The sequence below is a fragment of the Nothobranchius furzeri genome, chromosome 2 (genome assembly GCF_043380555.1).
Source record: "Nothobranchius furzeri strain GRZ-AD chromosome 2, NfurGRZ-RIMD1, whole genome shotgun sequence".
Taxonomy (NCBI): domain Eukaryota; kingdom Metazoa; phylum Chordata; class Actinopteri; order Cyprinodontiformes; family Nothobranchiidae; genus Nothobranchius; species Nothobranchius furzeri.
In genome coordinates, this window is record NC_091742.1 from 43,913,569 (window position 1) to 43,940,870 (window position 27,302).

The following is a 27,302-nucleotide window of genomic DNA, read 5'->3' on the forward strand; positions in this document are numbered from 1 at the left end:
AATGTCGCACAGGAGGTCGGCCATTTTGGTCCAAGTACTCGATTTAGTGGTTTTCGCACACGTTATTAGGAGAATGATGTCTTGTCATCCTTTCCACCGATCACCTTCAAACTCCTGCTATATACTCTTAAGACATAGAGGAAAAAATTCAACCGTCGGATTTTAAATAAGTATAAAGGTGTGGGCGTGGCTAAGCCTCAAACTTTGACCAGTCCCCATTACGTTACTTGACTTAATAACTCCCATGTGCATGATCAGATCCAATTCAAACGTTGTCTGTGTGATCACTGACCACATCTGAAGACAATGACAATGTGGACAACTGACATCACCTAAGCCCCGCCCCCTGACTACAGGAAGTCTATTTTTATGGTGAAATGCCCATATTTGTCCCCTCTAATTTAGTCAACATGACACTAATGTCATGCACTGTCTTCATGATGTTGTAATGACCATTCAGATCTGATAGCTTTTCAGAAAGGGAGGGGCTTTGATGCCATGGCGAATTCTGGCGTGACGCTGTGACCTTACGTTTGACTGTAACTTCCACAAACAGCCTCCGATTTGCCCGAGACTGAACATCACATCACCAGTGTGGTAAAGATAGAGTATCTCCTAGGGGTGAGACGTGTAATGGTGGGCTCAGAAGGGATGCTGAGTCAGGGTGAGGTGTGGACGAGGAGGCCTTTCACGGTTTCCGGTGTTGGGGTGGATTACTTTCTGTTCCGCCAGGCATGCCCTGGTGCCCTCGGCTGCCGGCCAGGATGGAGAAGCGCGGAGCCGGGTTTGTAGAGCGTTGGGGATGGAGCGGAGGGGGTGCGGAAGGAGGGCGAGCAGCGAGCAGCTTCGCTGCGAGGGCCGAACGACGCTGCTTGCAGCTTTAATTAGGCCCGAGCAGCGAAGCGCTGCGAAGGCCTATTGTATCTGCTCCGTTTATTTTTCTTTTTTTTTCTTTTTTTTTTCTTCCGCGTCTTTGGGTGGCCTTTAGGGGGTCTTAGCATATCCAAAAAGTCACCAAATTCTGGCCCAATATAGAAAGTGCGTGAAATTTACGTATTTCACTGTCAACATGAAAGTTGGTATAAAAATGTTTCAACAGCGCCCCCTGGAAAATTAAAAATACCCCTCCGCATTGACCTTTTTTCATAGTAGAGTGATGAAATTTGGTACACCTGTAGAACTCAACAATACGCACAGAAAAGCCTCTTGCACCCATGGTCAATATCAAACAGGAAGTCGGCCATTTTGGACTAAAGTGGCCATTTTTACCCCGTTTTGGCCATTTCTAGGCTCTATATTTGGTTGAACAGTTTGGTCATTTTTCGCACGATTGTCTCAAAAATAGTGTGCGATCGAACAGAAGCGATGGACGATTAAAATGAGAAAATAAAACTGACTTTTCGTAAATACTGAAGGGGCGGGACCAGGCCTCAAAGTTCGAGCACTCGCCAAAAAAATTCAAATATCTTTAATTTCATAAATAAAAGAATTACATTTAAAGTAATTTTCTATGGACAATCGTCATCGCCCCCCGAAGACAAATGAATGGTTGATTGATGATGTCACATAAGCCCCGCCCCCTCAGGCCTTAAAAGGTCAAGTTTTACTGGGAAATTGTCCAAAATTCGCCCTTTCAACTAATCACCCCATATTTGTAGCAGGTAACTGTAGACAAGTTGGGATTGCTTGGCGTCACTTTATGGGAGTTTTCTCCAGAAGGCGGGGCTGTGGCGGCGCGGCGAAGTCAGGCGTACCGACGTGGCCTTACGTTTGCCTCCCATTTCGTCATTTCTAAAGATATCGCCACAAAACCTCTTGTGAGTGATCCTAGTCCAGCCCCCCAAAAAATTTGATGTGAACATCCGGTGGGCGTGGCCTATTTTATGAAATAGCGCCCCCTAGGACCATTAAAACTGTCAGCCCCAAGCCATGCTTTGACTGAGGATTTCGAAATTTGGTACACTAATGTGGTGTCTCAGGACCTACAAAAAAGTCTCTTGGAGCCAAGTGCAAAGTTGCACAGGAAGTCAGCCATTTTGGTCCAAGTACGTGATTTACTGGTTTTCGCACACGTTGTTTGGAGAGTGATGCTCCATCGCCCTTTTCACCAATCGCCTTCAAACATCTGCTATATACTCTTAAGACATAAAGTAAAAAATTCAACCGTCGGATTTTAAATAAGTATAAAGGTGTGGGCGTGGCTAAGCCTCAAACTTTGACCTGTCGCCACGCCACTCTTTTTTTCACAGCTCCCTATTGGACTCCTTTTACGCAATCACCAGCAATCTCTGGCAAATAAAAGCTGACAAGTTGAGGTCACTTGGTCTACAGTACTGGCAGGTTTTGAAAAAAGGCGGGGCTTTGGGAGCATGGCGAAATTCGCCATCACGCCATGGCAATACGTTTGCCTCTCATTTCTTCAATTATCGTGACATCGCCACAAAATGTCTGGTGAGTGATCCTAGTCTGACCCCCAATAGAATTGGGCAGCTGAGATTTGTGGGCGTGGCCTATATTCTGAAATATCGCCCCCTAGGACCTTTAAAACTGTCAGCCCCAAGACAAGGTTTGACTGAGGATTACGAAAATTGGTACACTCATGTAGGGTCTCTGGACCTACAAAAAAGTCTCTTGGAGCCAAGCGAAATTTCGCACAGGAGGTCGGCCATTTTGGTCCAAGTACTCGATTTTGTGGTTTTCGCACACGTTGTTTGGACATTGATGGCCCGTCGCCCTTTACACAGATCACCTTCAAACTTATGCTATGTACTTTTAAGTCAAAGGGGAAAAAATTCAACCGTCGGATTTTAAATAAGTATAAAGGTGTGGGCGTGGCTAAGCCTCAAACTTTGACCTTTCGCCATGACATTACTTGACTTAATAACTCCCATGTGCATGATCAGATCTAATTCAAACTTTGTCTGTGTGATCACTGACCACATCTCAAGACAACGACAATGTGGACAGCTGACATCACCTAAGCCCCGCCCCCTGACAACAGGAAGTCTATTGTTTTATGGTGAAATGGCCATATTTGTCCCCTCTAATTTAGTGAAAATGACACTCAGGTCATACAGTGTCTTCATGATGTTTTAATGACCATTCAGATCTGATAGCTTTCCAGAAAGGGAGGGGCTTTGATGCCATGGTGAATGCTGGCGTGACGCCATGACCTTACATTTGACTGTAACTTCCACAAACGGCCTCCGATTTGCCCGAAACTGAATATGGCAATGAACAATCATGCCCTTTAGCCAATGAGGCACAAACGGTTGGTGAATGTTATATAATGTCACCAAAGCTGACCTCAATGGGACTTTTCTGTAGTTGGTCACAGCGCCACCTAGATAACGTTATCCTTCGATAACTTTAAAAAACATGGTCAGAATAGCATTAAAGTTGGTCACTGTCATCACACCACCAGTGTGGTAAAGATAGATGATTCCCTAGTGGTGAGACATAAAATGTAATGGTGAGCTCAAAGGGGATGCTGAGTCAGGGTGAGGTGCGGACAAGGTGGCCGTTAGCCGTTTCTGGTGTTGGGGTGGTCGACGTTTGTGTTCTGCGGACGTGCCCTGGTGCCCAGGGCTGCCGGCCAGGCCGGAGCGGCGCGGAGCTGCGAGGGCCGAACGACGCTGCTTGCAGCTTTAATTAGGCCCGAGCAGTGAAGCTGCGAAGGCCTATTGTATCTGCTCCGTTTATTATTATTATTATTATTTATTATTATTATTATTTTTTTTCTTCCGCGTCTTTGGGTGGCCTTTAGGGGGTCTAAGCATATCCAAAAAGTCACCAAATTCTGGCCCAATATAGAAAGTGCGTGAAATTTACGTATTTCACTGGCGATGTGAAAGTTCATAAAAAAGTGGCTGAACAGCGCCCTCTAGAAAGTGAAAAATACCCCTCTCCATAAAGCTTAGTTTATCGTACAGTTATGAAATTTGGTTTACTAGTAGTACTCAACAGTCCGCACAGAAAAGTCTCTTGCAACCATGGTCAATATCAAACAGGAAGTCGGCCATTTTGGGTTGAAATGGAGATTTTTAGCCGTTTTGGCCATTTCTAGGGTCTACATTTGGTTGAACAGTTTGGTCAATTTTCGCACGATTGTCTCAAAAATAGTGTACTATCGAACAGAAGCGATGGACGATTCAAATGAGAAAATAAAATTGACTTTTCGTAAATACTGAAGGGGCGGGGCCAGACCTCAAAGTTCGAGCACTCGCCAAAAAAATTCAAATTGCTATAATTTCATAAATGAAAGAATTACAGTTAAAACAATTTCTAAGGACAATCGTCATCGCCCCCCGAAGACAAATGAATGGTCGATTGGTGATGTCACATAAGCCCCGCCCCCTCAGGACTTAAAAGGTCAAGTTTTACTGGGAAATTTTCCAAAATTCGCCCTTTCAAATAATCATCTCAGATTTGTAGCAGGTAACTGAAGACAAGTTGGGGTTGCTTGGCGTCACTTTATGAGAGTTTTCTGCAGAAGGCGGGGCTGTGGCGGTGCGGCGAAGTCAGGCGTACCGACGTGGACATATGTTTGCCTCCCATTTCGTCATTTCAAGAGATATCGCGACGACACCTCTTGGGAGTGATCCTAGTCCGGCCCCCAAAAGAATCAGATGTCAACATCTGGTGGGCGTGGCCTATTTTCTGAAATAGCGCCCCCTAGGACCATTAAAACTGTCAGCCCCAAGCCATGCTTTGACTGAGGAGTACGAAATTTGGTACACTAATGTGGTGTCTCAGGACCTACAAAAAAGTCTCTTGGAGCCAAGTGCAAAGTCGCACAGGAAGTCGGCCATTTTGGTCCAAGTACTCGATTTAGTGGTTTTCGCACACGTTGTTTGGAGAGTGTTGCACCAACACCCTTTTCACCAATCACCTCCAAACATCTTTTATACACTCTTAAGACATAGATGAAAAAATTCAACCGTCGGATTTTAAATAAGTATAAAGGTGTGGGCGTGGCTAAGCCTCAAACTTTGATCTGTCGCCACGCCACTCTTTTTTTCACAGCTCCCTATTGGACTCCTTTTAACCAATCACCAGCAATCACTGGCAAATAGCAGCAGACAAGTTGAGGTCACTTGGTCTATAGCACTGGCAGGTTTCGAATAAAGGCGGGGCTTTGGGAGCATGGCGAATTTCACCATCAAGCCATGGAAATACGTTTGTCTCTTATTTCTTCAATCATTGTGACATCGCCACACAATTTCTGATGAGTGATCCTAATCTGACCCCTAATAGAATTGGACAGCTGAAGTTTGTGGGCGTGGCCTATTTTCTGAAATAGCGCCCCCTAGGACCATTAAAACTGTCAGCCCCAAGCCATGCTTGGACTGAGGATCACGAAATTTGGCACACTAATGTAGTGTCTCAGGACCTACAAAAAAGTCTCTTGGAGCCAAGCGCAATGTCGCACAGGAGGTCAGCCATTTTGGTCCAAGTACTCGATTTAGTGGTTTTCGCACACGTTATTAGGAGAATGACGTCTCGTCGTCCTTTCCACCGATCACCTTCAAACTCCTGCTATATACTCTTAAGACATAGAGGAAAAGATTCAACCGTCGGATTTTAAATAAGTATAAAGGTGTGGGCGTGGCTAAGCCTCAAACATTGACCAGTCGCCATTACGTTACTTGACTTAATCACTTCCATGTGCATGATCAGATCAAATTCAAACTTTGTCTGTGTGATCACTGACTACATCTGAAGACAGCGACAATGTGGACAGCTGACTTCACCTAAGCCCCGCCCCCTGACTACAGGAAGTCTACTGTTTTATGTTGAACTGCCCATATTTGTCCCCTCTAATTTAGTCAACATGACACTAAGGTCATGCACTGTCTTCATGATGTTGTAATGACCATTCAGATCTGCTAGCTTTTCAGAAAGGGAGGGGCTTTGATGCCATGGCGAATTCTGGCGTGACGCTGTGACCTTACGTTTGACTGTAACTTCCACAAACAGCCTCCGATTTGCCCGAGACTGAACATCACACCACCAGTGTGGCAAAGGTAATCTCCTAGTGGTGAGACGTGTAATGCTGGGCTCGGAGGGGATGCTGAGTAAGGGTGAGGTGTGGACGAGGAGGCCGTTCACGGTTTCTGGTGTCGGGGTGGTTGACTTTCTGTTCCGCCAGACGTGCCCTGGTGCCCCCGGCTGCCGGCCAGGACATAGAAGCGCGGAGCTGGGTTTGGAGAGCATCTGGGATGGAGCGGAGGGGGCGCGGACGGAGGACGAGCAGCTTCGCTGCGAGGGCCGAACGACGCTGCTTGCAGCTTTAATTAGGCCCGAGCAGCGAAAGCGCTGCGAAGGCCTCTTGTTTTTGCTCTGTTTATTAGGCCCGAGCAGCGAAAGCGCTGCGAAGGCCTCTTGTTTTTGCTCTGTTTATTATTATTTTTATTTATTATTCCGGTGCCGCTTTGAATGGCTTTTTGGGGACCTTAACATACCCCAAAACTCACAATATTTTGCATACTTGTCAGGCCTGGTGAAAAATTTGATATTTTAAAGGTCCCAAAAAAATCGCAAAGAAATTGGCTGAACAGCGCCCCCTAGAAAATGAAAAAAAACCCTCTCCATAAAGCTTAGTTTATCGTACCGTTATGAAATTTGGTACACTTATAGTACTCAATAGTCCGCACAGAAAAGTCTCTTGCAAGCATGGTCAATATCAAACAGGAAGTCGGCCATTTTGGGTTGAAATGGCGATTTTTTGCCGTTTTGGCCGTTTTTAGGGTCCGTTTCTGATTGGATTGCTCGATCATTTTTTGCACGATCATCTCAAAAAGTCTGTAAAATTGCTCAGAAGAGATGGGCGAACAAAATGAGACAATAAAATTGACTTTTCGTAAATACTGAAGGGGCGGGGCCAGGCCTCGAAGTTTGACTACTCGCCAAAAATTTTTAAATTGCTATAACTTCATAACTGAATGGAATAGAGTTACCAAACTTTCTGTGGTCATTCGTCATCACCTCACAAAGTAAATTGAATGGTCGCATGATGACATCACACAAGCCCCGCCCCCTCAGGACCAAAAAGGTTAAGTTTTACTGTGAAAGGTCCCAAATTGCCCCATTTCACTAAATCACCACAAATTTGTAGCTGGTAACTCAAGACAAGTGGGGGTTGCTTGGTGTCACATTATGTGAGTTTTCGGCAGAGGGCGGGGCTGTGGCGGCGCGGCGAAGTCAGGCGTACCGCCGTGGCCTTACGTTTGCCTCCCATTTCGTCATTTCTAAAGATATCATCACGAAACTTCTTGTGAGTGATCCTAGTCTGGCCCCCCAAAAGATCTGATGTGAACATCCGGTGGGCGTGGCCTATTTTCTGAAATAGCGCCCCCTAGGACCATTAAAACTGTCAGCCCCAAGCCATGCTTTGACTGAAGATTACGAAATTTGGTACACTAATGTGGTGTCTCAGGACCTACAAAAAAGTCTCTTGGACCCAAGTGCAAAGTCGCACAGGAAGTCGGCCATTTTGGTCCAAGTACGCGATTTACTGGTTTTCGCACACCTTGTTTGGAGAGTGATGCTCCGTCGCCCTTTTCACCAATCTCCTTGAAACGTCTGCTATATACTCTTAAGACAAAGAGGAAAAAATTCAACCGTCGGATTTTTCAAAAGTTTAACGGTGTGGGCGTGGCTAAGCCTCAAACTTTGACCTGTCGCCACGCCACTCATTTTTTCACAGCTCCCTACTGGACTCCTTTTACCCAATCAGCAGGAATCTCTGGCAAACAGCAGTAGACAACTTGAGGTCACTTGGTATCCAGTACTGGCAGGTTTCAAAAAAAGGCGGGGCTTCAGGAGCATGGCGAAAATCGCCATCACGCCGTGGAAGTATGTTTGCCTCTCATTTCTTCAGTTATCGTGATATTGCTACGAAACTTCTGGTGTGTGATCCTAGTCTGACCCCCAAGCGACATAGATATCTGAATTTAGTGGGCGTGGCCTATTTTCTTAAATAGCGCCCCCTAGGACCATTTAAACTAATAGCCCCAAGCTATGCTTTGACTGAGGATTACGAAATTTGGTACACTAATGTGGTGTCTCAGGACCTACAAAAAAGTCTCTTGGAGCCAAGCGCAAAGTCGCACAGGAAGTCGGCCATTTTGGTCCAAGTGCGCGATTTAGTGGTTTTCGCACACGTTGTTTGGAGAGTGATGCTCCGTCGCCCTTTTCACCAATCTCCTTCAAACTTCTGCTATATACTCTTAAGACATAGGGGAAAAAATTCAACCGTCGGATTTTTCAAAAGTTGAAAGATGTGGGCGTGGCTAAGCCTCAAACTTTGACCTGTCGCCACGCCACTCTTTTTTTCACAGCTCCCTACTGGACTCCTTTTACCCAAACACCAGGATTCTGTGGCAAACAGCAGTAGACAAGTTGAGGTTACTTTGTCTCCAGTACTGGAAGGTTTTGAAAAAAGGCGGGGCTTTGGGAGCATGGCGAAAATCGCCATCACGCCATGGAAATACGTTTGCCTCTCATTTCTTAAGTTATCGAGATATCACCTCGAAATTTGTTGTGAGTGATCCTAGTCTGACCCCCAATAGAAATGGACAGCTAAAATTTGTGGGCGTGGCCATTTTTCTGAAATAGCGCCCCCTAGGACCATTAAAACTGTCAGCCCCTAGCCATTCTTTGACTGAGGATTACGAAATTTGGTACACTAATGAGGTGTCTCCGGACCTACAAAAAAGTCTCTTGGAGCCAAGTGCAAAGTCGCACAGGAAGTCGGGCATTTTGGTCCAAGTACGCGATTTAGTTGTTTTGGCACACGTTGTTTGGAGAGTGATGCTCCGTTGCCCTTTTCACCAATCGCCTTCAAACTTCTGCTATTTACTCTTAAGACATAGGAGAAAAAATTCAACCGTCGGATTTTTCAAAAGTTGAAAGGTGTGGGCGTGGCTAAGTCTCAAACTTTGACCTTTCGCCATTACTTTACTTGACTTAATAACTCCCATGTGCATGATCAGATCTTTTTCGAACTTTGTCTGTGTGATCATTGACCATATCTTTAAACAATGACAATGTGGACAGCTGACATCACCTAAGCCCCGCCCCCTGAATACAGGAAGTCTATTGTTTTATGCTGAAATGCCCATATTTGTCCCCTCTAATTTAGTCAACATGACACTAAGGTCATGCACGGTCTTCATGATGCTGTAATGACCATTCAGATCTGATAGCTTTCCAGATAGGGAGGGGCTTTGATGCCATGGCGAATTCTGGCGTAACGCCGTAACCTTACAATTCAATTTAATGGTGAGCTCAGAGGGGATGCTGAGTCAGGGTGAGGTGCGGACGAGGAGGCCATTTGCGGTTTCTGGTGTCGGGGTGGTTGACGTTTCTGTTCTGCCAGACGTGCCCTGGTGCCCCGGGCTGCCGGCCAGGCCGGAGCGGCGCGGAGCTGCGAGGGCCGAACGACGCTGCTTGCAGCTTTAATTATTATTTTTATTTATTATTCCGGTGCCGCTTTGAATGGCTTTTTGGGGACCTTAACATACCCCAAAACTCACAATATTTTGCATACTTGTCAGGCCTGGTGAAAAATTTGATATTTTAAAGGTCCCAAAAAAATCGCAAAGAAATTGGCTGAACAGCGCCCCCTAGAAAATGAAAAAAAACCCTCTCCATAAAGCTTAGTTTATCGTACCGTTATGAAATTTGGTACACTTATAGTACTCAATAGTCCGCACAGAAAAGTCTCTTGCAAGCATGGTCAATATCAAACAGGAAGTCGGCCATTTTGGGTTGAAATGGCGATTTTTTGCCGTTTTGGCCGTTTTTAGGGTCCGTTTCTAATTGGATTGCTCGATCATTTTTTGCACGATCATCTCAAAAATTCTGTAAAATTGCTCAGAAGAGATGGGCGAACAAAATGAGACAATAAAATTGACTTTTCGTAAATACTGAAGGGGCGGGGCCAGGCCTCGAAGTTTGACTACTCGCCAAAAATTTTTAAATTGCTATAACTTCATAACTGAATGGAATAGAGTTACCAAACTTTCTGTGGTCATTCGTCATCACCTCACAAAGTAAATTGAATGGTCGCATGATGACATCACACAAGCCCCGCCCCCTCAGGACCAAAAAGGTTAAGTTTTACTGTGAAAGGTCCCAAATTGCCCCATTTCACTAAATCACCACAAATTTGTAGCTGGTAACTCAAGACAAGTGGGGGTTGCTTGGTGTCACATTATGTGAGTTTTCGGCAGAGGGCGGGGCTGTGGCGGCGCGGCGAAGTCAGGCGTACCGCCGTGGCCTTACGTTTGCCTCCCATTTCGTCATTTCTAAAGATATCATCACGAAACTTCTTGTGAGTGATCCTAGTCTGGCCCCCCAAAAGATCTGATGTGAACATCCGGTGGGCGTGGCCTATTTTCTGAAATAGCGCCCCCTAGGACCATTAAAACTGTCAGCCCCAAGCCATGCTTTGACTGAAGATTACGAAATTTGGTACACTAATGTGGTGTCTCAGGACCTACAAAAAAGTCTCTTGGACCCAAGTGCAAAGTCGCACAGGAAGTCGGCCATTTTGGTCCAAGTACGCGATTTACTGGTTTTCGCACACCTTGTTTGGAGAGTGATGCTCCGTCGCCCTTTTCACCAATCTCCTTGAAACGTCTGCTATATACTCTTAAGACAAAGAGGAAAAAAATCAACCGTCGGATTTTTCAAAAGTTTAACGGTGTGGGCGTGGCTAAGCCTCAAACTTTGACCTGTCGCCACGCCACTCATTTTTTCACAGCTCCCTACTGGACTCCTTTTACCCAATCAGCAGGAATCTCTGGCAAACAGCAGTAGACAACTTGAGGTCACTTGGTATCCAGTACTGGCAGGTTTCAAAAAAAGGCGGGGCTTCAGGAGCATGGCGAAAATCGCCATCACGCCATGGAAGTATGTTTGCCTCTCATTTCTTCAGTTATCGTGATATTGCTACGAAACTTCTGGTGCGTGATCCTAGTCTGACCCCCAAGCGACATAGATATCTGAATTTAGTGGGCGTGGCCTATTTTCTTAAATAGCGCCCCCTAGGACCATTTAAACTAATAGCCCCAAGCTATGCTTTGACTGAGGATTACGAAATTTGGTACACTAATGTGGTGTCTCAGGACCTACAAAAAAGTCTCTTGGAGCCAAGCGCAAAGTCGCACAGGAAGTCGGCCATTTTGGTCCAAGTGCGCGATTTAGTGGTTTTCGCACACGTTGTTTGGAGAGTGATGCTCCGTCGCCCTTTTCACCAATCTCCTTCAAACTTCTGCTATATACTCTTAAGACATAGGGGAAAAAATTCAACTGTCGGATTTTTCAAAAGTTGAAAGATGTGGGCGTGGCTAAGCCTCAAACTTTGACCTGTCGCCACGCCACTCTTTTTTTCACAGCTCCCTACTGGACTCCTTTTACCCAAACACCAGGATTCTGTGGCAAACAGCAGTAGACAAGTTGAGGTTACTTTGTCTCCAGTACTGGCAGGTTTTGAAAAAAGGCGGGGCTTTGGGAGCATGGCGAAAATCGCCATCACGCCATGGAAATACGTTTGCCTCTCATTTCTTAAGTTATCGAGATATCACCTCGAAATTTGTTGTGAGTGATCCTAGTCTGACCCCCAATAGAAATGGACAGCTAAAATTTGTGGGCGTGGCCATTTTTCTGAAATAGCGCCCCCTAGGACCATTAAAACTGTCAGCCCCTAGCCATTCTTTGACTGAGGATTACGAAATTTGGTACACTAATGAGGTGTCTCCGGACCTACAAAAAAGTCTCTTGGAGCCAAGTGCAAAGTCGCACAGGAAGTCGGCCATTTTGGTCCAAGTACGCGATTTAGTTGTTTTGGCACACGTTGTTTGGAGAGTGATGCTCCGTTGCCCTTTTCACCAATTGCCTTCAAACTTCTGCTATTTACTCTTAAGACATAGGAGAAAAAATTCAACCGTCGGATTTTTCAAAAGTTGAAAGGTGTGGGCGTGGCTAAGTCTCAAACTTTGACCTTTCGCCATTACTTTACTTGACTTAATAACTCCCATGTGCATGATCAGATCTTTTTCGAACTTTGTCTGTGTGATCATTGACCATATCTTTAAACAATGACAATGTGGACAGCTGACATCACCTTAGCCCCGCCCCCTGAATACAGGAAGTCTATTGTTTTATGCTGAAATGCCCATATTTGTCCCCTCTAATTTAGTCAACATGACACTAAGGTCATGCACGGTCTTCATGATGCTGTAATGACCATTCAGATCTGATAGCTTTCCAGATAGGGAGGGGCTTTGATGCCATGGCGAATTCTGGCGTAACGCCGTAACCTTACAATTCAATTTAATGGTGAGCTCAGAGGGGATGCTGAGTCAGGGTGAGGTGCGGACGAGGAGGCCATTTGCGGTTTCTGGTGTCGGGGTGGTTGACGTTTCTGTTCTGCCAGACGTGCCCTGGTGCCCCGGGCTGCCGGCCAGGCCGGAGCGGCGCGGAGCTGCGAGGGCCAAACGACGCTGCTTGCAGCTTTAATTAGGCCCGAGCAGCGAAAGCGCTGCGAAGGCCTCTTGTTTTTGCTCTGATTATTAGGCCCGAGCAGCGAAAGCGCTGCGAAGGCCTCTTGTTTTTGCTCTGATTATTATTAGGCCCGAGCAGCGAAAGCGCTGCGAAGGCCTCTTGTTTTTGCTCTGATTATTATTATTTTTTGTTATTCCGTGCCCCCTTTGAACAGCTTTTTGGGGACCTTAACATACCCCAAAACTCACAATATTTTGCACACTTGTCAGGCCTGGTGAAAAATTTGATATTTTAAAGGTCCCAAAAAAATCGCAAAGAAAATGGCTGAACAGCGCCCCCTACAAAGTGAAAAAAAACCCTCTCCATAAAGCTTAGTTTATCGTACAGTTATGAAATTTGGTACACTTGTAGTACTCAACCGTCCGCACAGAAAAGTCTCTTGCAACCATGGTCAATATCAAACAGGAAGTCGGCCATTTTGGGTTGAAATGGCGATTTTTTGCCGTTTTTGCCGTTTTTAGGGTCCGTTTCTGATTGGATTGCTCGATCATTTTTCGCACGATCGTCTCAAAAATTGTGTAAAATTGCTCAGAAGGGATGGGCGAACAAAATGAGACAAAGATTCTGACTTTTCGTACATGTTGAAGGGGCGGGGCCAGGCCTCGAAGTTTGACTACTCGCCAAAAAATTTTAAATTGCTATAACTTCATAACTGAAAGGAATAGAATTACCAAACTTTCTGTGGTCATTCGTCATCCAGCCACAAAGTAAATTGAATGGTCGGATGATGACATCACACAAGCCCCGCCCCCTCAGGACCAAAAAGGTCAAGTTTTACTGTGAAAGGTCCCAAATTGCCCCATTTCACTTAATCACCACAAACTTGTAGCTGTTAACTCAAGACAAGTGGAGGTTGCTTGGCGTCACTTTATGGGAGTTTTCGGCAGAAGGTGGGGCTGTGGCGGCGCGGCGAAGTGAGGCGTACCGCCATGGCCTTACGTTTGCCTTCCATTTCGTCATTTCTAAAGATATCGTCACGAAACTTGTTGTGAGTGATCCTAGTCCGGCCCCTCAAAAGATCTGATGTGAACATCCGGTGGGCGTGGCCTATTTTCTGAAATAGCGCCCCCTAGGACCATTAAAACTGTCAGCCCCAAGCCATGCTTTGACTGAGGAGTACGAAATTTGGTACACTAATGTGGAGTCTCAGGACCTACAAAAAAGTCTCTTGGAGCCAAGTGCAAAGTTGCACAGGAAGTCGGCCATTTTGGTCCAAGTACGCAATTTAGTGGTTTTCGCACACGTTGTTTGGAGAGTGATGCTCCGTCGCCATTTTCACCAATCTCCTTCAAACTTCTGCCATCTGCTCTTAAGACATAGAGGAAAAAATTCAACCGTCGCATTTTTCAAAAGTTGAAAGGTGTGGGCGTGGCTAAGCCTCAAACTTTGACCTGTCGCCGCGCCACTCTTTTTTTCACAGCTCCCTACTGGACTCCTTTTACCCAATCAGCAGGAGTCTCTGGCAAATAGCAGTAGACAACTTGAGGTCACTTGGTCTCCAGTACTGGAAGGTTTCAAAAAAAGGCAGGGCTTTGGGAGCATGGCGAAAATCGCCATCACGCCATGGAAATACGTTTGCCTCTCATTTCTTCATTTATCGTGATATCATTACGAAACTTCTGGTGAGTGATCCTAGTCTGACCCCAAAGAGACATAGACAGCTGAAATATGTGGGCGTGGCCTAATTTCTGAAATAGCGCCCCCTAGGACCATTTAAACTAATAGCCCCAAGCCATGCTTTGACTGAGGATTACGAAATTTGGTACACTAATGTGGTGTCCCAGGGCCTACAAAAAAGTCTCTTGGAGCCAAGCACAAAATTCCACAGGAAGTCGGCCATTTTGGTCCAAGTACGCGATTTAGTGGTTTTCGCACACGTTGTTTGGAGAGTGATGCTCCGTCGCCCTTTTCACCAATCGCCTTCAAACTTCTGCTATATACTCTTAAGGCATAGGGGAAAAAATTCAACCGTCGGATTTTTCAAAAGTTGAAAGGTGTGGGCGTGGCTAAGCCTCAAACTTTGACCTGTCGCCGCGCCACTCTTTTTTTCACAGCTCCCTACTGGACTCCTTTTACCCAATCAGCAGGAGTCTCTGGCAAATAGCAGTAGACAACTTGAGGTCACTTGGTATCCAGTACTGGAAGGTTTCAAAAAAAGGCGGGGCTTTGGGAGCATGGCGAAAATCGCCATCACGCCATGGAAATACGTTTGCCTCTCATTTCTTCATTTATCGTGATATCGTTACGAAACTTCTGGTGAGTGATCCTAGTCTGACCCCAAAGAGACATAGACAGCTGAAATATGTGGGCGTGGCCTAATTTCTGAAATAGCGCCCCCTAGGACCATTTAAACTAATAGCCCCAAGCCATGCTTTCACTGAGGATTACGAAATTTGGTACACTAATGTGGTGTCCCAGGACCTACAAAAAAGTCTCTTGGAGCCAAGCACAAAATTGCACAGGAAGTCGGCCATTTTGGTCCAAGTACGCGATTTAGTGGTTTTCGCACACGTTGTTTGGAGAGTGATGCTCCGTCGCCCTTTTCACCAATCGCCTTCAAACTTCTGCTATATACTCTTAAGGCATAGGGGAAAAAATTCAACCGTCGGATTTTTCAAAAGTTGAAAGGTGTGGGCGTGGCTAAGCCTCAAACTTTGACCTTTCGCCATTACTTGACTTAATAACTCCCATGTGCATGATCAGATCTTTTTCGAACTTTGTCTGTGTGATCATTGACCATATCTGTAAACAATGACAATGTGGACAGCTGACATCATCTAAGCCCCGCCCCCTGACTAAAGGAAGTTATTATTTTATGCTGAAATGCCCATATTTGTCCCCTCTAATTTAGTCAACATGACACCTAGGTCATGCACTGTCTTCATGATGCTGTAATGGCCATTCAAATCTGATAGCTTTCCAGAAAGGGAGGGGCTTTGATGCCATGGCGAATTCTTGCGTATGCCGTAACCTTACAATTCAATTTAATGGTGAGCTCAGAGGGGATGCTTAGTCAGGGTGAGGTGCGGACTAGGAGGCCATTTGCTGTTTCCGGTGACGGGATGATTGACGTTTCTGTTCTGCCAGACATGCCCTGGTGCCCCGGGCTGCCGGCCAGGCCGGAGCGGCGCGGAGCTGCGAGGGCCGAACGACGCTGCTTGCAGCTTTAATTATTTTTTGTTATTCCGTGCCCCCTTTGAACAGCTTTTTGGGGACCTTAACATACCCCAAAACTCACAATATTTTGCAGACTTGTCAGGCCTGGTGAAAAATTTGATATTTTAAAGGTCCCAAAAAAATCGCAAAGAAAATGGCTGAACAGCGCCCCCTACAAAGTGAAAAAAAACCCTCTCCATAAAGCTTAGTTTATCGTACAGTTATGAAATTTGGTACACTTGTAGTACTCAACAGTCCGCACAGAAAAGTCTCTTGCAACCATGGTCAATATCAAACAGGAAGTCGGCCATTTTGGGTTGAAATGGCGATTTTTTGCCGTTTTTGCCGTTTTTAGGGTCCGTTTCTGATTGGATTGCTCGATCATTTTTCGCACGATCGTCTCAAAAATTGTGTAAAATTGCTCAGAAGGGATGGGCGAACAAAATGAGATAAGGATTCTGAGTTTTCGTATATGTTGAAGGGGCGGAGCCAGGCCTCGAAGTTTGACTACTCGCCAAAAATATTTAAATTGCTATAACTTCATAACTGAATGGAATAGAGTTACCAAACTTTCTGTGGTCATTCGTCATCCACCCACAAAGTAAATTGAAAGGTCGGATGATGACATCACACAAGCCCCGCCCCCTCAGGACCAAAAAGATCAAGTTTTACTGTGAAAGGTCCCAAATTGCCCCATTTCACTTAATCACCACAAATTTGTAGCTGGTAACTCAAGACAAGTGGGGGTTGCTTGGCGTCACTTTATGGGAGTTTTCGGCAGAGGGCGGGGCTGTGGTGGCGCGGCGAATTCAGGCGTACCGCCTTGGCCTTACGTTTGCCTCCCATTTCGTCATTTCCAAAGATATCGTCACGAAACTTCTTGTGAGTGATCCTAGTCCGGCCCCCCAAAAGATCTGATGTGAACATCTGGTGGGCGTGGCCTATTTTCTGAAATAGCGCCCCCTAGGACCATTAAAACTATTAGCCCCAAGCCATGCTTTGACTGAGGATTACGAAATTTGGTACACTAATGTGGTGTCTCAGGACCTACAAAAATGTCTCTTGGAGTCAAGTTCAAAGTCGCACAGGAAGTCGGCCATTTTGGATCAAGTACGCGATTTAGTGGTTTTCGCACACGTTGTTTGGAGAGTGATGCTCCGTCGCCCTTTTCACCAATCTCCTTCAAACTTCTGCTATATACCCTTAAGACATAGGGGAAAAAATTCAACCGTCGGATTTTTCAAAAGTTGAAAGGTGTGGGCGTGGCTAAGCCTCAAACTTTGACCTGTCGCCACGCTACTCTTTTTTTCACAGCTCCCTACTGGACTCCTTTTACCCAATCACCAGGATTCTGTGGCAAACAGCAGTAGACAAGTTGAGGTTACTTGGTCTCCAGTACTGGCAGGTTTTGAAAAAAGGCGGGGCTTTGGGACCATGGCGAAAATCGCCATCACGCCATGGAAATACGTTTGTCTCTCATTTCTTCAGTTATCGTGATATTGCTACGAAACTTCTGGTGAGTGATCCTAGTCTGAGCTCCAAGAGAAATAGACAGCTGAATTTTGTGGGCGTGGCCTATGTTTTGAAATAGCGCCCCCTAGGACCATTTAAACTATTAGCCCCAAGCCATGCTTTGACTGAGGATTACGAAATTTGGTACACTAATGTGGTGTCTCAGGACCTACAAAAAAGTCTCTTGGAGTCAAGTTCAAAGTCGCACAGGAAGTCGGCCATTTTGGATCAAGTACGCGATTTAGTGGTTTTCGCACACGTTGTTTGGAGAGTGATGCTCCGTCGCCCTTTTCACCAATCTCCTTCAAACTTCTGCTATATACCCTTAAGACATAGGGGAAAAAATTTAACCGTCGGATTTTTCAAAAGTTGAAAGGTGTGGGCGTGGCTAAGCCTCAAACTTTGACCTGTCGCCACGCTACTCTTTTTTTCACAGCTCCCTACTGGACTCCTTTTACCCAATCACCAGGATTCTGTGGCAAACAGCAGTAGACAAGTTGAGGTTACTTGGTCTCCAGTACTGGCAGGTTTTGAAAAAAGGCGGGGCTTTGGGACCATGGCGAAAATCGCCATCACGCCATGGAAATACGTTTGTCTCATTTCTTCAGTTATCGTGATATTGCTACGAAACTTCTGGTGAGTGATCCTAGTCTGAGCTCCAAGAGAAATAGACAGCTGAAGTTTGTGGGCGTGGCCTATATTCTTAAATAGCGCCCCCTAGAGCCATTAAAACTTTCAGCCCCAAGCCATGCTTTGACTGAGGATTACGAAATTTGGTACACTAATGTGGGGTCTCAGGACCTACAAAAAAGTCTCTTGGAGCCAAGCGTAAAGTCGCACAGGAAGTCGGCCATTTTGGTGCAAGTACGTGATTTAGTGGTTTTCGCACACATTGTTTGGAGAGTGATGCTCCGTCGCCCTTTTCACCAATCACCTTCAAACTTCTGCAATACACTCTTAAGACATAGGGGAAAAAATTCAACCGTCGGATTTTTCAAAAGTTGAAAGGTGTGGGCGTGGCTAAGCCTCAAACGTTGACCTTTCGCCATTACTTTACTTGACTTAATAACTCCCATGTGCATGATCAGATCTTTTTCGAACTTTGTCTGTGTGATCATTGACCATATCTGTAAACAATGACAATGTGGACAGCTGACATCACCTAAGCCCCGCCCCCTGACTACAGGAATTTATTTTTTATGCTGAAATGCCCATATTTGTCCCCTCTAATTTAGTCAACATGACCCTAAGGTCATGCACTGTCTTCATGATGCTGTAATGACCATTCAGATCTGATAGCTTTCCAGAAAGGGAGGGGCTTTGATGCCATGGCGAATTCTGGCGTAACGCCGTAATCTTAATATTCAATTTAATGGTGAGCTCAGAGGGGATGCTGAGTCAGGGTGAGGTGCAGACTAGGAGGCCATTCGCGGTTTCTGGTGTCGGGGTGGTTGACGTTTCTGTTCTGTCAGACGTGCACTGGTGCCCCGGGCTGCCGTCCAGACCGGAGCGGCGCGGAGCTGCGAGGGCCGAACGACGCTGCTTGCAGCTTTAATTAGGCCCGAGCAGCGAAAGCGCTGCGAAGGCCTCTTGTTTTTGCTCTGATTATTATTATTTTTTGTTATTCCGTGCCCCCTTTGAACAGCTTTTTGGGGACCTTAACATACCCCAAAACTCACAATATTTTGCACACTTGTCAGGCCTGGTGAAAAATTTGATATTTTAAAGGTCCCAAAAAAATCGCAAAGAAAATGGCTGAACAGCGCCCCCTACAAAGTGAAAAAAAACCCTCTCCATAAAGCTTAGTTTATCGTACAGTTATGAAATTTGGTACACTTGTAGTACTCAACAGTCCGCACAGAAAAGTCTCTTGCAACCATGGTCAATATCAAACAGGAAGTCGGCCATTTTGGTTTGAAATGGCGATTTTTTGCCGTTTTTGCCGTTTTTAGGGTCCGTTTCTGATTGGATTGCTCGATCATTTTTCGCACGATCGTCTCAAAAATTGTGTAAAATTGCTCAGAAGGGATGGGCGAACAAAATGAGATAAGGATTCTGAGTTTTCGCATATGTTGAAGGGGCGGAGCCAGGCCTCGAAGTTTGACTACTCGCCAAAAATATTTAAATTGCTATAACTTCATAACTGAATGGAATAGAGTTACCAAACTTTCTGTGGTCATTCGTCATCCACCCACAAAGTAAATTGAAAGGTCGGATGATGACATCACACAAGCCCCGCCCCCTCAGGACCAAAAAGATCAAGTTTTACTGTGAAAGGTCCCAAATTGCCCCATTTCACTTAATCACCACAAATTTGTAGCTGGTAACTCAAGACAAGTGGGGGTTGCTTGGCGTCACTTTATGGGAGTTTTCGGCAGAGGGCGGGGCTGTGGTGGCGCGGCGAATTCAGGCGTACCGCCTTGGCCTTACGTTTGCCTCCCATTTTGTCATTTCCAAAGATATCGTCACGAAACTTCTTGTGAGTGATCCTAGTCCGGCCCCCCAAAAGATCTGATGTGAACATCTGGTGGGCGTGGCCTATTTTCTGAAATAGCGCCCCCTAGGACCATTAAAACTATTAGCCCCAAGCCATGCTTTGACTGAGGATTACGAAATTTGGTACACTAATGTGGTGTCTCAGGACCTACAAAAAAGTCTCTTGGAGTCAAGTTCAAAGTCGCACAGGAAGTCGGCCATTTTGGATCAAGTACGCGATTTAGTGGTTTTCGCACACGTTGTTTGGAGAGTGATGCTCCGTCGCCCTTTTCACCAATCTCCTTCAAACTTCTGCTATATACCCTTAAGACATAGGGGAAAAAATTCAACCGTCAGATTTTTCAAAAGTTTAACGGTGTGGGCGTGGCTAAGCCTCAAACTTTCACCTGTCGCCACGCCACTCATTTTTTCACAGCTCCCTACTGGACTCCTTTTACCCAATCAGCAGGAATCTCTGGCAAACAGCAGTAGACAACTTGAGGTCACTTGGTATCCAGTACTGGCAGGTTTCAAAAAAAGGCGGGGCTTCAGGAGTATGGCGAAAATCGCCATCACGCCATGGAAGTATGTTTGCCTCTCATTTCTTCAGTTATCGTGATATCGCTACGAAACTTCTGGTGCGTGATCCTAGTCTGACCCCCAAGCGACATAGACATCTGAAATTTGTGGGCGTGGCCTATTTTCTTAAATAGCGCCCCCTAGGACCATTTAAACTAATAGCCCCAAGCTATGCTTTGACTGAGGATTACGAAATTTGGTACACTAATGTGGTGTCTCAGGACCTACAAAAAAGTCTCTTGGAGCCAAGCGCAAAGTCGCACAGGAAGTCGGCCATTTTGGTCCAAGTACGCAATTTAGTGGTTTTCGCACACGTTGTTTGGAGAGTGATGCTCCGTTGCTCTTTTCACCAATCACTTTCACACTTCTGCTATATACTCTTGAGATGAAGGGGAAAAAATTCAACCGTCGGATTTTTCAAAAGTTGAAAGGTGTGGGCGTGGCTAAGCCTCAAACTTTGACCTTTCGCCACGCCACTCTTTTTTTCACATCTCCCTATTGGACTCCTTTTACCCAATCAATAGGAATCTCTGGCAAATAGCAGTAGACAAGTTGAGGTCACTTGGTATCCAGTACAGTTAGGTTTCGAAAAAAGGCGGGGCTTTGGGAGCATGGCGAAAATCGCCATCACGCCAAGGAAATACGTTTGCCTCTCATTTCTTCAGTTTTCGTGATATCGCTACGAAACTTCTGGTGAGTGATCCTAGTCTGAGCCCCAAGAGAAATAGACAGCTGAAGTTTGTGGGCGTGGCCTATTTTCTTAAATAGCGCCCCCTAGAGCCATTAAAACTGTCAGCCCCAAGCCATGCTTTGACTGAGGATTACGAAATTTGGTACACTAATGTGGTGTCTCAGGACCTACAAAAAAGTCTCTTGGAGCCAAGAACAAAGTCGCACAGGAAGTCAGCCATTTTGGTCCAAGTACTCGAATTAGTGGTTTTCGCACACGTTGTTTGGAGAGTGATGCTCCGTCGCCCTTTTCACCAATCGCCTTCAAACTTCTGCCATGTACTCTTAAGACGTAGGGGAAAAAATTCAACCGTCGGATTTTTCAAAAGTTGAAAGGTGTGGGCGTGGCTAAGCCTCAAACTTTGACCTTTCGCCACGCCACTCTTTTTTTCCACAGCTCCCTATTGGACTCCTTTTACCCAATCACCCATAATCTCTGGCAAATAGCAGTAGACAACTTGAGGTCACTTGGTATCCAGTACTGGCAGGTTTCGAGTAAAGGCGGGGCTTTGGCAGCATGGCGAAAATCGCCATCACGCCATGGAAATACGTTTGCCTCTCATTTCTTCAGTTATTGTGATAGCGCTACGAAACTTCTTGTAAGTGATCCTAGCCTGAGCCCCAAGAGATATCCATAGCTGAAGTTTGTGGGCGTGGCCTATTGTCTTAAATAGCGCCTCTAGGACCATTTAAACTATCAGCCCCAAGCCATGCTTTGACTGAGGATTACGAAATTTGGTACACTAATGTGGTGTCTCAGGACCTACAAAAAAGTCTCTTGGAGCCAAGCACAACATTGCACAGGAAGTCGGCCATTTTGGTCCAAGTACGCGATTTAGTGGTTTTCGCACACGTTGTTTGGAGAGTGATGCTCCGTCGCCCTTTTCACCAATCGCCTTCAAACTTCTGCTATATACTCTTAAGACATAGGGGAAAAAATTCAACCGTCGGATTTTTCAAAAGTTGAAAGATGTGGGCGTGGCTAAGCCTCAAACTTTGACCTTTCGCCATTACTTTACTTGACTTAATAACTCCCATGTGCATGATCAGATCTTTTTCGAACTTTGTCTGTGTGATCATTGACCATATCTGTAAACAATGACAATGTGGACAGCTGACATCACCTAAGCCCCGCCCCCTGACTACAGGAAGCCTATTGTTTTATGGTGAACTGCCCATATTTGTCCCCTCTAATTTAGTCAACATGAAACAAAGGTCATGCACTGTCTTCATGATGCTGTAATGTCCATTCAGATCTGATAGCTTTTCAGAAAGGGAGGGGCTTTGATGCCATGGCGAATTCTGGCGTAACGCCGTAATCTTAATATTCAATTTAATGGTGAGCTCAGAGGGGATGCTGAGTCAGGGTGAGGTGCGGACTAGGAGGCCATTCGCGGTTTCTGGTGTCGGGGTCGTTGACGTTTCTGTTCTGTCAGACGTGCACTGGTGCCCCGGGCCTCCGTCCAGACCGGAGCGGCGCGGAGCTGCGAGGGCCGAACGACGCTGCTTGCAGCTTTAATTAGGCCCGAGCAGCGAAAGCGCTGCGAAGGCCTCTTGTTTTTGCTCTGTTTATTATTTTTTTTATTTATTATTCCGGTGCCGCTTTGAATGGCTTTTTGGGGACCTTAACATACCCCAAAACTCACAATATTTTGCATACTTGTCAGGCCTGGTGAAAAATTTGATATTTTAAAGGTCCCAAAAAAATCGCAAAGAAATTGGCTGAACAGCGCCCCCTAGAAAATGAAAAAAACCCCTCTCCATAAAGTTTAGTTTATCGTACCGTTATGAAATTTGGTACACTTATAGTACTCAATAGTCCGCACAGAAAAGTCTCTTGCAAGCATGGTCAATATCAAACAGGAAGTCGGCCATTTTGGGTTGAAATGGCGATTTTTTGCCGTTTTGGCCGTTTTTAGGGTCCGTTTCTGATTGGATTGCTCGATCATTTTTTGCACGATCATCTCAAAAATTCTGTAAAATTGCTCAGAAGAGATGGGCGAACAAAATGAGACAATAAAATTGACTTTTCGTAAATACTGAAGGGGCGGGGCCAGGCCTCGAAGTTTGACTACTCGCCAAAAATTTTTAAATTGCTATAACTTCATAACTGAATGGAATAGAGTTACCAAACTTTCTGTGGTCATTCGTCATCACCTCACAAAGTAAATTGAATGGTCGCATGATGACATCACACAAGCCCCGCCCCCTCAGGACCAAAAAGGTTAAGTTTTACTGTGAAAGGTCCCAAATTGCCCCATTTCACTAAATCACCACAAATTTGTAGCTGGTAACTCAAGACAAGTGGGGGTTGCTTGGTGTCACATTATGTGAGTTTTCGGCAGAGGGCGGGGCTGTGGCGGCGCGGCGAAGTCAGGCGTACCGCCGTGGCCTTACGTTTGCCTCCCATTTCGTCATTTCTAAAGATATCATCACGAAACTTCTTGTGAGTGATCCTAGTCTGGCCCCCCAAAAGATCTGATGTGAACATCCGGTGGGCGTGGCCTATTTTCTGAAATAGCGCCCCCTAGGTCCATTAAAACTGTCAGCCCCAAGCCATGCTTTGACTGAGGATTACGAAATTTGGTACACTAATGTGGTGTCTCAGGACCTACAAAAAAGTCTCTTGGACCCAGTGCAAAGTCGCACAGGAAGTCGGCCATTTTGGTCCAAGTACGCGATTTACTGGTTTTCGCACACCTTGTTTGGAGAGTGATGCTCCGTCGCCCTTTTCACCAATCTCCTTGAAACGTCTGCTATATACTCTTAAGACAAAGAGGAAAAAATTCAACCGTCGGATTTTTCAAAAGTTTAACGGTGTGGGCGTGGCTAAGCCTCAAACTTTGACCTGTCGCCACGCCACTCATTTTTTCACAGCTCCCTACTGGACTCCTTTTACCCAATCAGCAGGAATCTCTGGCAAACAGCAGTAGACAACTTGAGGTCACTTGGTATCCAGTACTGGCAGGTTTCAAAAAAAGGCGGGGCTTCAGGAGCATGGCGAAAATCGCCATCACGCCATGGAAGTATGTTTGCCTCTCATTTCTTCAGTTATCGTGATATTGCTACGAAACTTCTGGTGCGTGATCCTAGTCTGACCCCCAAGCGACATAGATATCTGAATTTAGTGGGCGTGGCCTATTTTCTTAAATAGCGCCCCCTAGGACCATTTAAACTAATAGCCCCAAGCTACGCTTTGACTGAGGATTACGAAATTTGGTACACTAATGTGGTGTCTCAGGACCTACAAAAAAGTCTCTTGGAGCCAAGCGCAAAGTCGCACAGGAAGTCGGCCATTTTGGTCCAAGTGCGCGATTTAGTGGTTTTCGCACACGTTGTTTGGAGAGTGATGCTCCGTCGCCCTTTTCACCAATCTCCTTCAAACTTCTGCTATATACTCTTAAGACATAGGGGAAAAAATTCAACCGTCGGATTTTTCAAAAGTTGAAAGATGTGGGCGTGGCTAAGCCTCAAACTTTGACCTGTCGCCACGCCACTCTTTTTTTCACAGCTCCCTACTGGACTCCTTTTACCCAAACACCAGGATTCTTTGGCAAACAGCAGTAGACAAGTTGAGGTTACTTTGTCTCCAGTACTGGCAGGTTTTGAAAAAAGGCGGGGCTTTGGGAGCATGGCGAAAATCGCCATCACGCCATGGAAATACGTTTGCCTCTCATTTCTTAAGTTATCGAGATATCACCTCGAAATTTGTTGTGAGTGATCCTAGTCTGACCCCCAATAGAAATGGACAGCTAAAATTTGTGGGCGTGGCCATTTTTCTGAAATAGCGCCCCCTAGGACCATTAAAACTGTCAGCCCCTAGCCATTCTTTGACTGAGGATTACGAAATTTGGTACACTAATGAGGTGTCTCCGGACCTACAAAAAAGTCTCTTGGAGCCAAGTGCAAAGTCGCACAGGAAGTCGGCCATTTTGGTCCAAGTACGCGATTTAGTTGTTTTGGCACACGTTGTTTGGAGAGTGATGCTCCGTTGCCCTTTTCACCAATCGCCTTCAAACTTCTGCTATTTACTCTTAAGACATAGGAGAAAAAATTCAACCGTCGGATTTTTCAAAAGTTGAAAGGTGTGGGCGTGGCTAAGTCTCAAACTTTGACCTTTCGCCATTACTTTACTTGACTTAATAACTCCCATGTGCATGATCAGATCTTTTTCGAACTTTGTCTGTGTGATCATTGACCATATCTTTAAACAATGACAATGTGGACAGCTGACATCACCTAAGCCCCGCCCCCTGAATACAGGAAGTCTATTGTTTTATGCTGAAATGCCCATATTTGTCCCCTCTAATTTAGTCAACATGACACTAAGGTCATGCACGGTCTTCATGATGCTGTAATGACCATTCAGATCTGATAGCTTTCCAGATAGGGAGGGGCTTTGATGCCATGGCGAATTCTGGCGTAACGCCGTAACCTTACAATTCAATTTAATGGTGAGCTCAGAGGGGATGCTGAGTCAGGGTGAGGTGCGGACGAGGAGGCCATTTGCGGTTTCTGGTGTCGGGGTGGTTGACGTTTCTGTTCTGCCAGACGTGCCCTGGTGCCCCGGGCTGCCGGCCAGGCCGGAGCGGCGCGGAGCTGCGAGGGCCGAACGACGCTGCTTGCAGCTTTAATTATTATTATTATTTATTATTCCGTGCGCGAAATGAATGGCTTTTTGGGGACCTTAACATACCCCAAAACTCACAATATTTTGCACAATTGTCAGGCCTGGTGAAAAATTTGATATTTTAAAGGTCCCAAAAAAATCGCAAAGAAAATGGCTGAACAGCGCCCCCTACAAAGTGAAAAAAACCCCTCTCCATAAAGCTTAGTTTATCGTACAGTTATGAAATTTGGTACACTTGTAGTACTCAACAGTCCGCACAGAAAAGTCTCTTGCAAGCATGGTCAATATCAAACAGGAAGTCGGCCATTTTGGGATGAAATGGCGATTTTTGGCCGTTTTTGCCGTTTTTAGGGTCAGTCTCTGATTGGATTGCTCGATCAATTTTCGCACGATCGTCTCAAAAATGGTATAAAATTGCTCAGAAGAAATGGCCGAACAAAATGAGACAAGGATTCTGAGTTTTCGTATATGCTGAAGGGGCGGGGCCAGGCCTCGAAGTTTGACTACTCGCCAAAAAAATTAAAACTGCTATAACTTCATAATTGAATGGAATAGAGTTACCAAACTTTCTGTGGTCATTTGTCATCCTCCCACAAAGTAAAATGAATGGTCGGATGATGACATCACACAAGCCCCGCCCCCTCAGGACCAAAAAGGTCAAGTTTTACTATGAAAGGTCCCAAATGGCCCCATTTCACTCAATCCCCACAAATTTGTAACTGTTAACTCAAGACAAGTGGGGGTTGCTTGGCGTCACTTTATGGGAGTTTTCGACAGAGGGCGGGGCTGTGGCGGCGCGGCGAAGTCAGGCGTACCGCCGTGGCCTTACGTTTGCCTCCCATTTCGTCATTTCTAAAAATATCGTCACGAAACTTCTTGTGAGTGATCCTAGTCCGGCCCCTCAAAAGAACTGATGTGAACATCCGGTGGGCGTGGCCTATTTTCTGAAATAGCGCCCCCTAGGACCATTAAAACTGTCAGCCCCAAGCCATGCTTTGACTGAGGATTACGAAATTTGGTACACTAATGTGGTGTCTCAGGACCTACAAAAAAGTCTCTTGGACCCAAGTGCAAAGTCGTACAGGAAGTCGGCCATTTTGGTCCAAGTACGCGATTTAGTGGTTTTCGCACACGTTGTTTGGAGAGTGATGCTCCGTCGTCCTTTTCACCAATCTCCTTCAAACTTCTGCCATATGCTCTTAAGTCATCGGGGAAAAAATTCAACCGTCGGATTTTTCAAAAGTTGAAAGGTGTGGGCGTGGCTAAGCCTCAAACTTTGACCTTTCGCCACGCCACTCTTTTTTTCACAGCTTCCTATTGGACTCCTTTTACCCAATCACCAATAATCTCTGGCAAATAGCAGTAGACAACTTGAGGTCACTTGGTATCCAGTACTGGCAGGTTTCGAGTAAAGGCGGGGCTTTGGCAGCATGGCGAAAATCACCATCACGCCATGGAAATACGTTTGCCTCTCATTTCTTCAGTTATTGTGATAGCGCTACGAAACTTCTTGTAAGTGATCCTTGTCTGACCCCCAAGAGACAAACATAGCTGAAATTTGTGGGCGTGGCCTATTTTCTTAAATAGCGCCCCCTAGGACCATTTAAACTAATAGCCCCAAGCCATGCTTTGACTGAAGATTACGAAA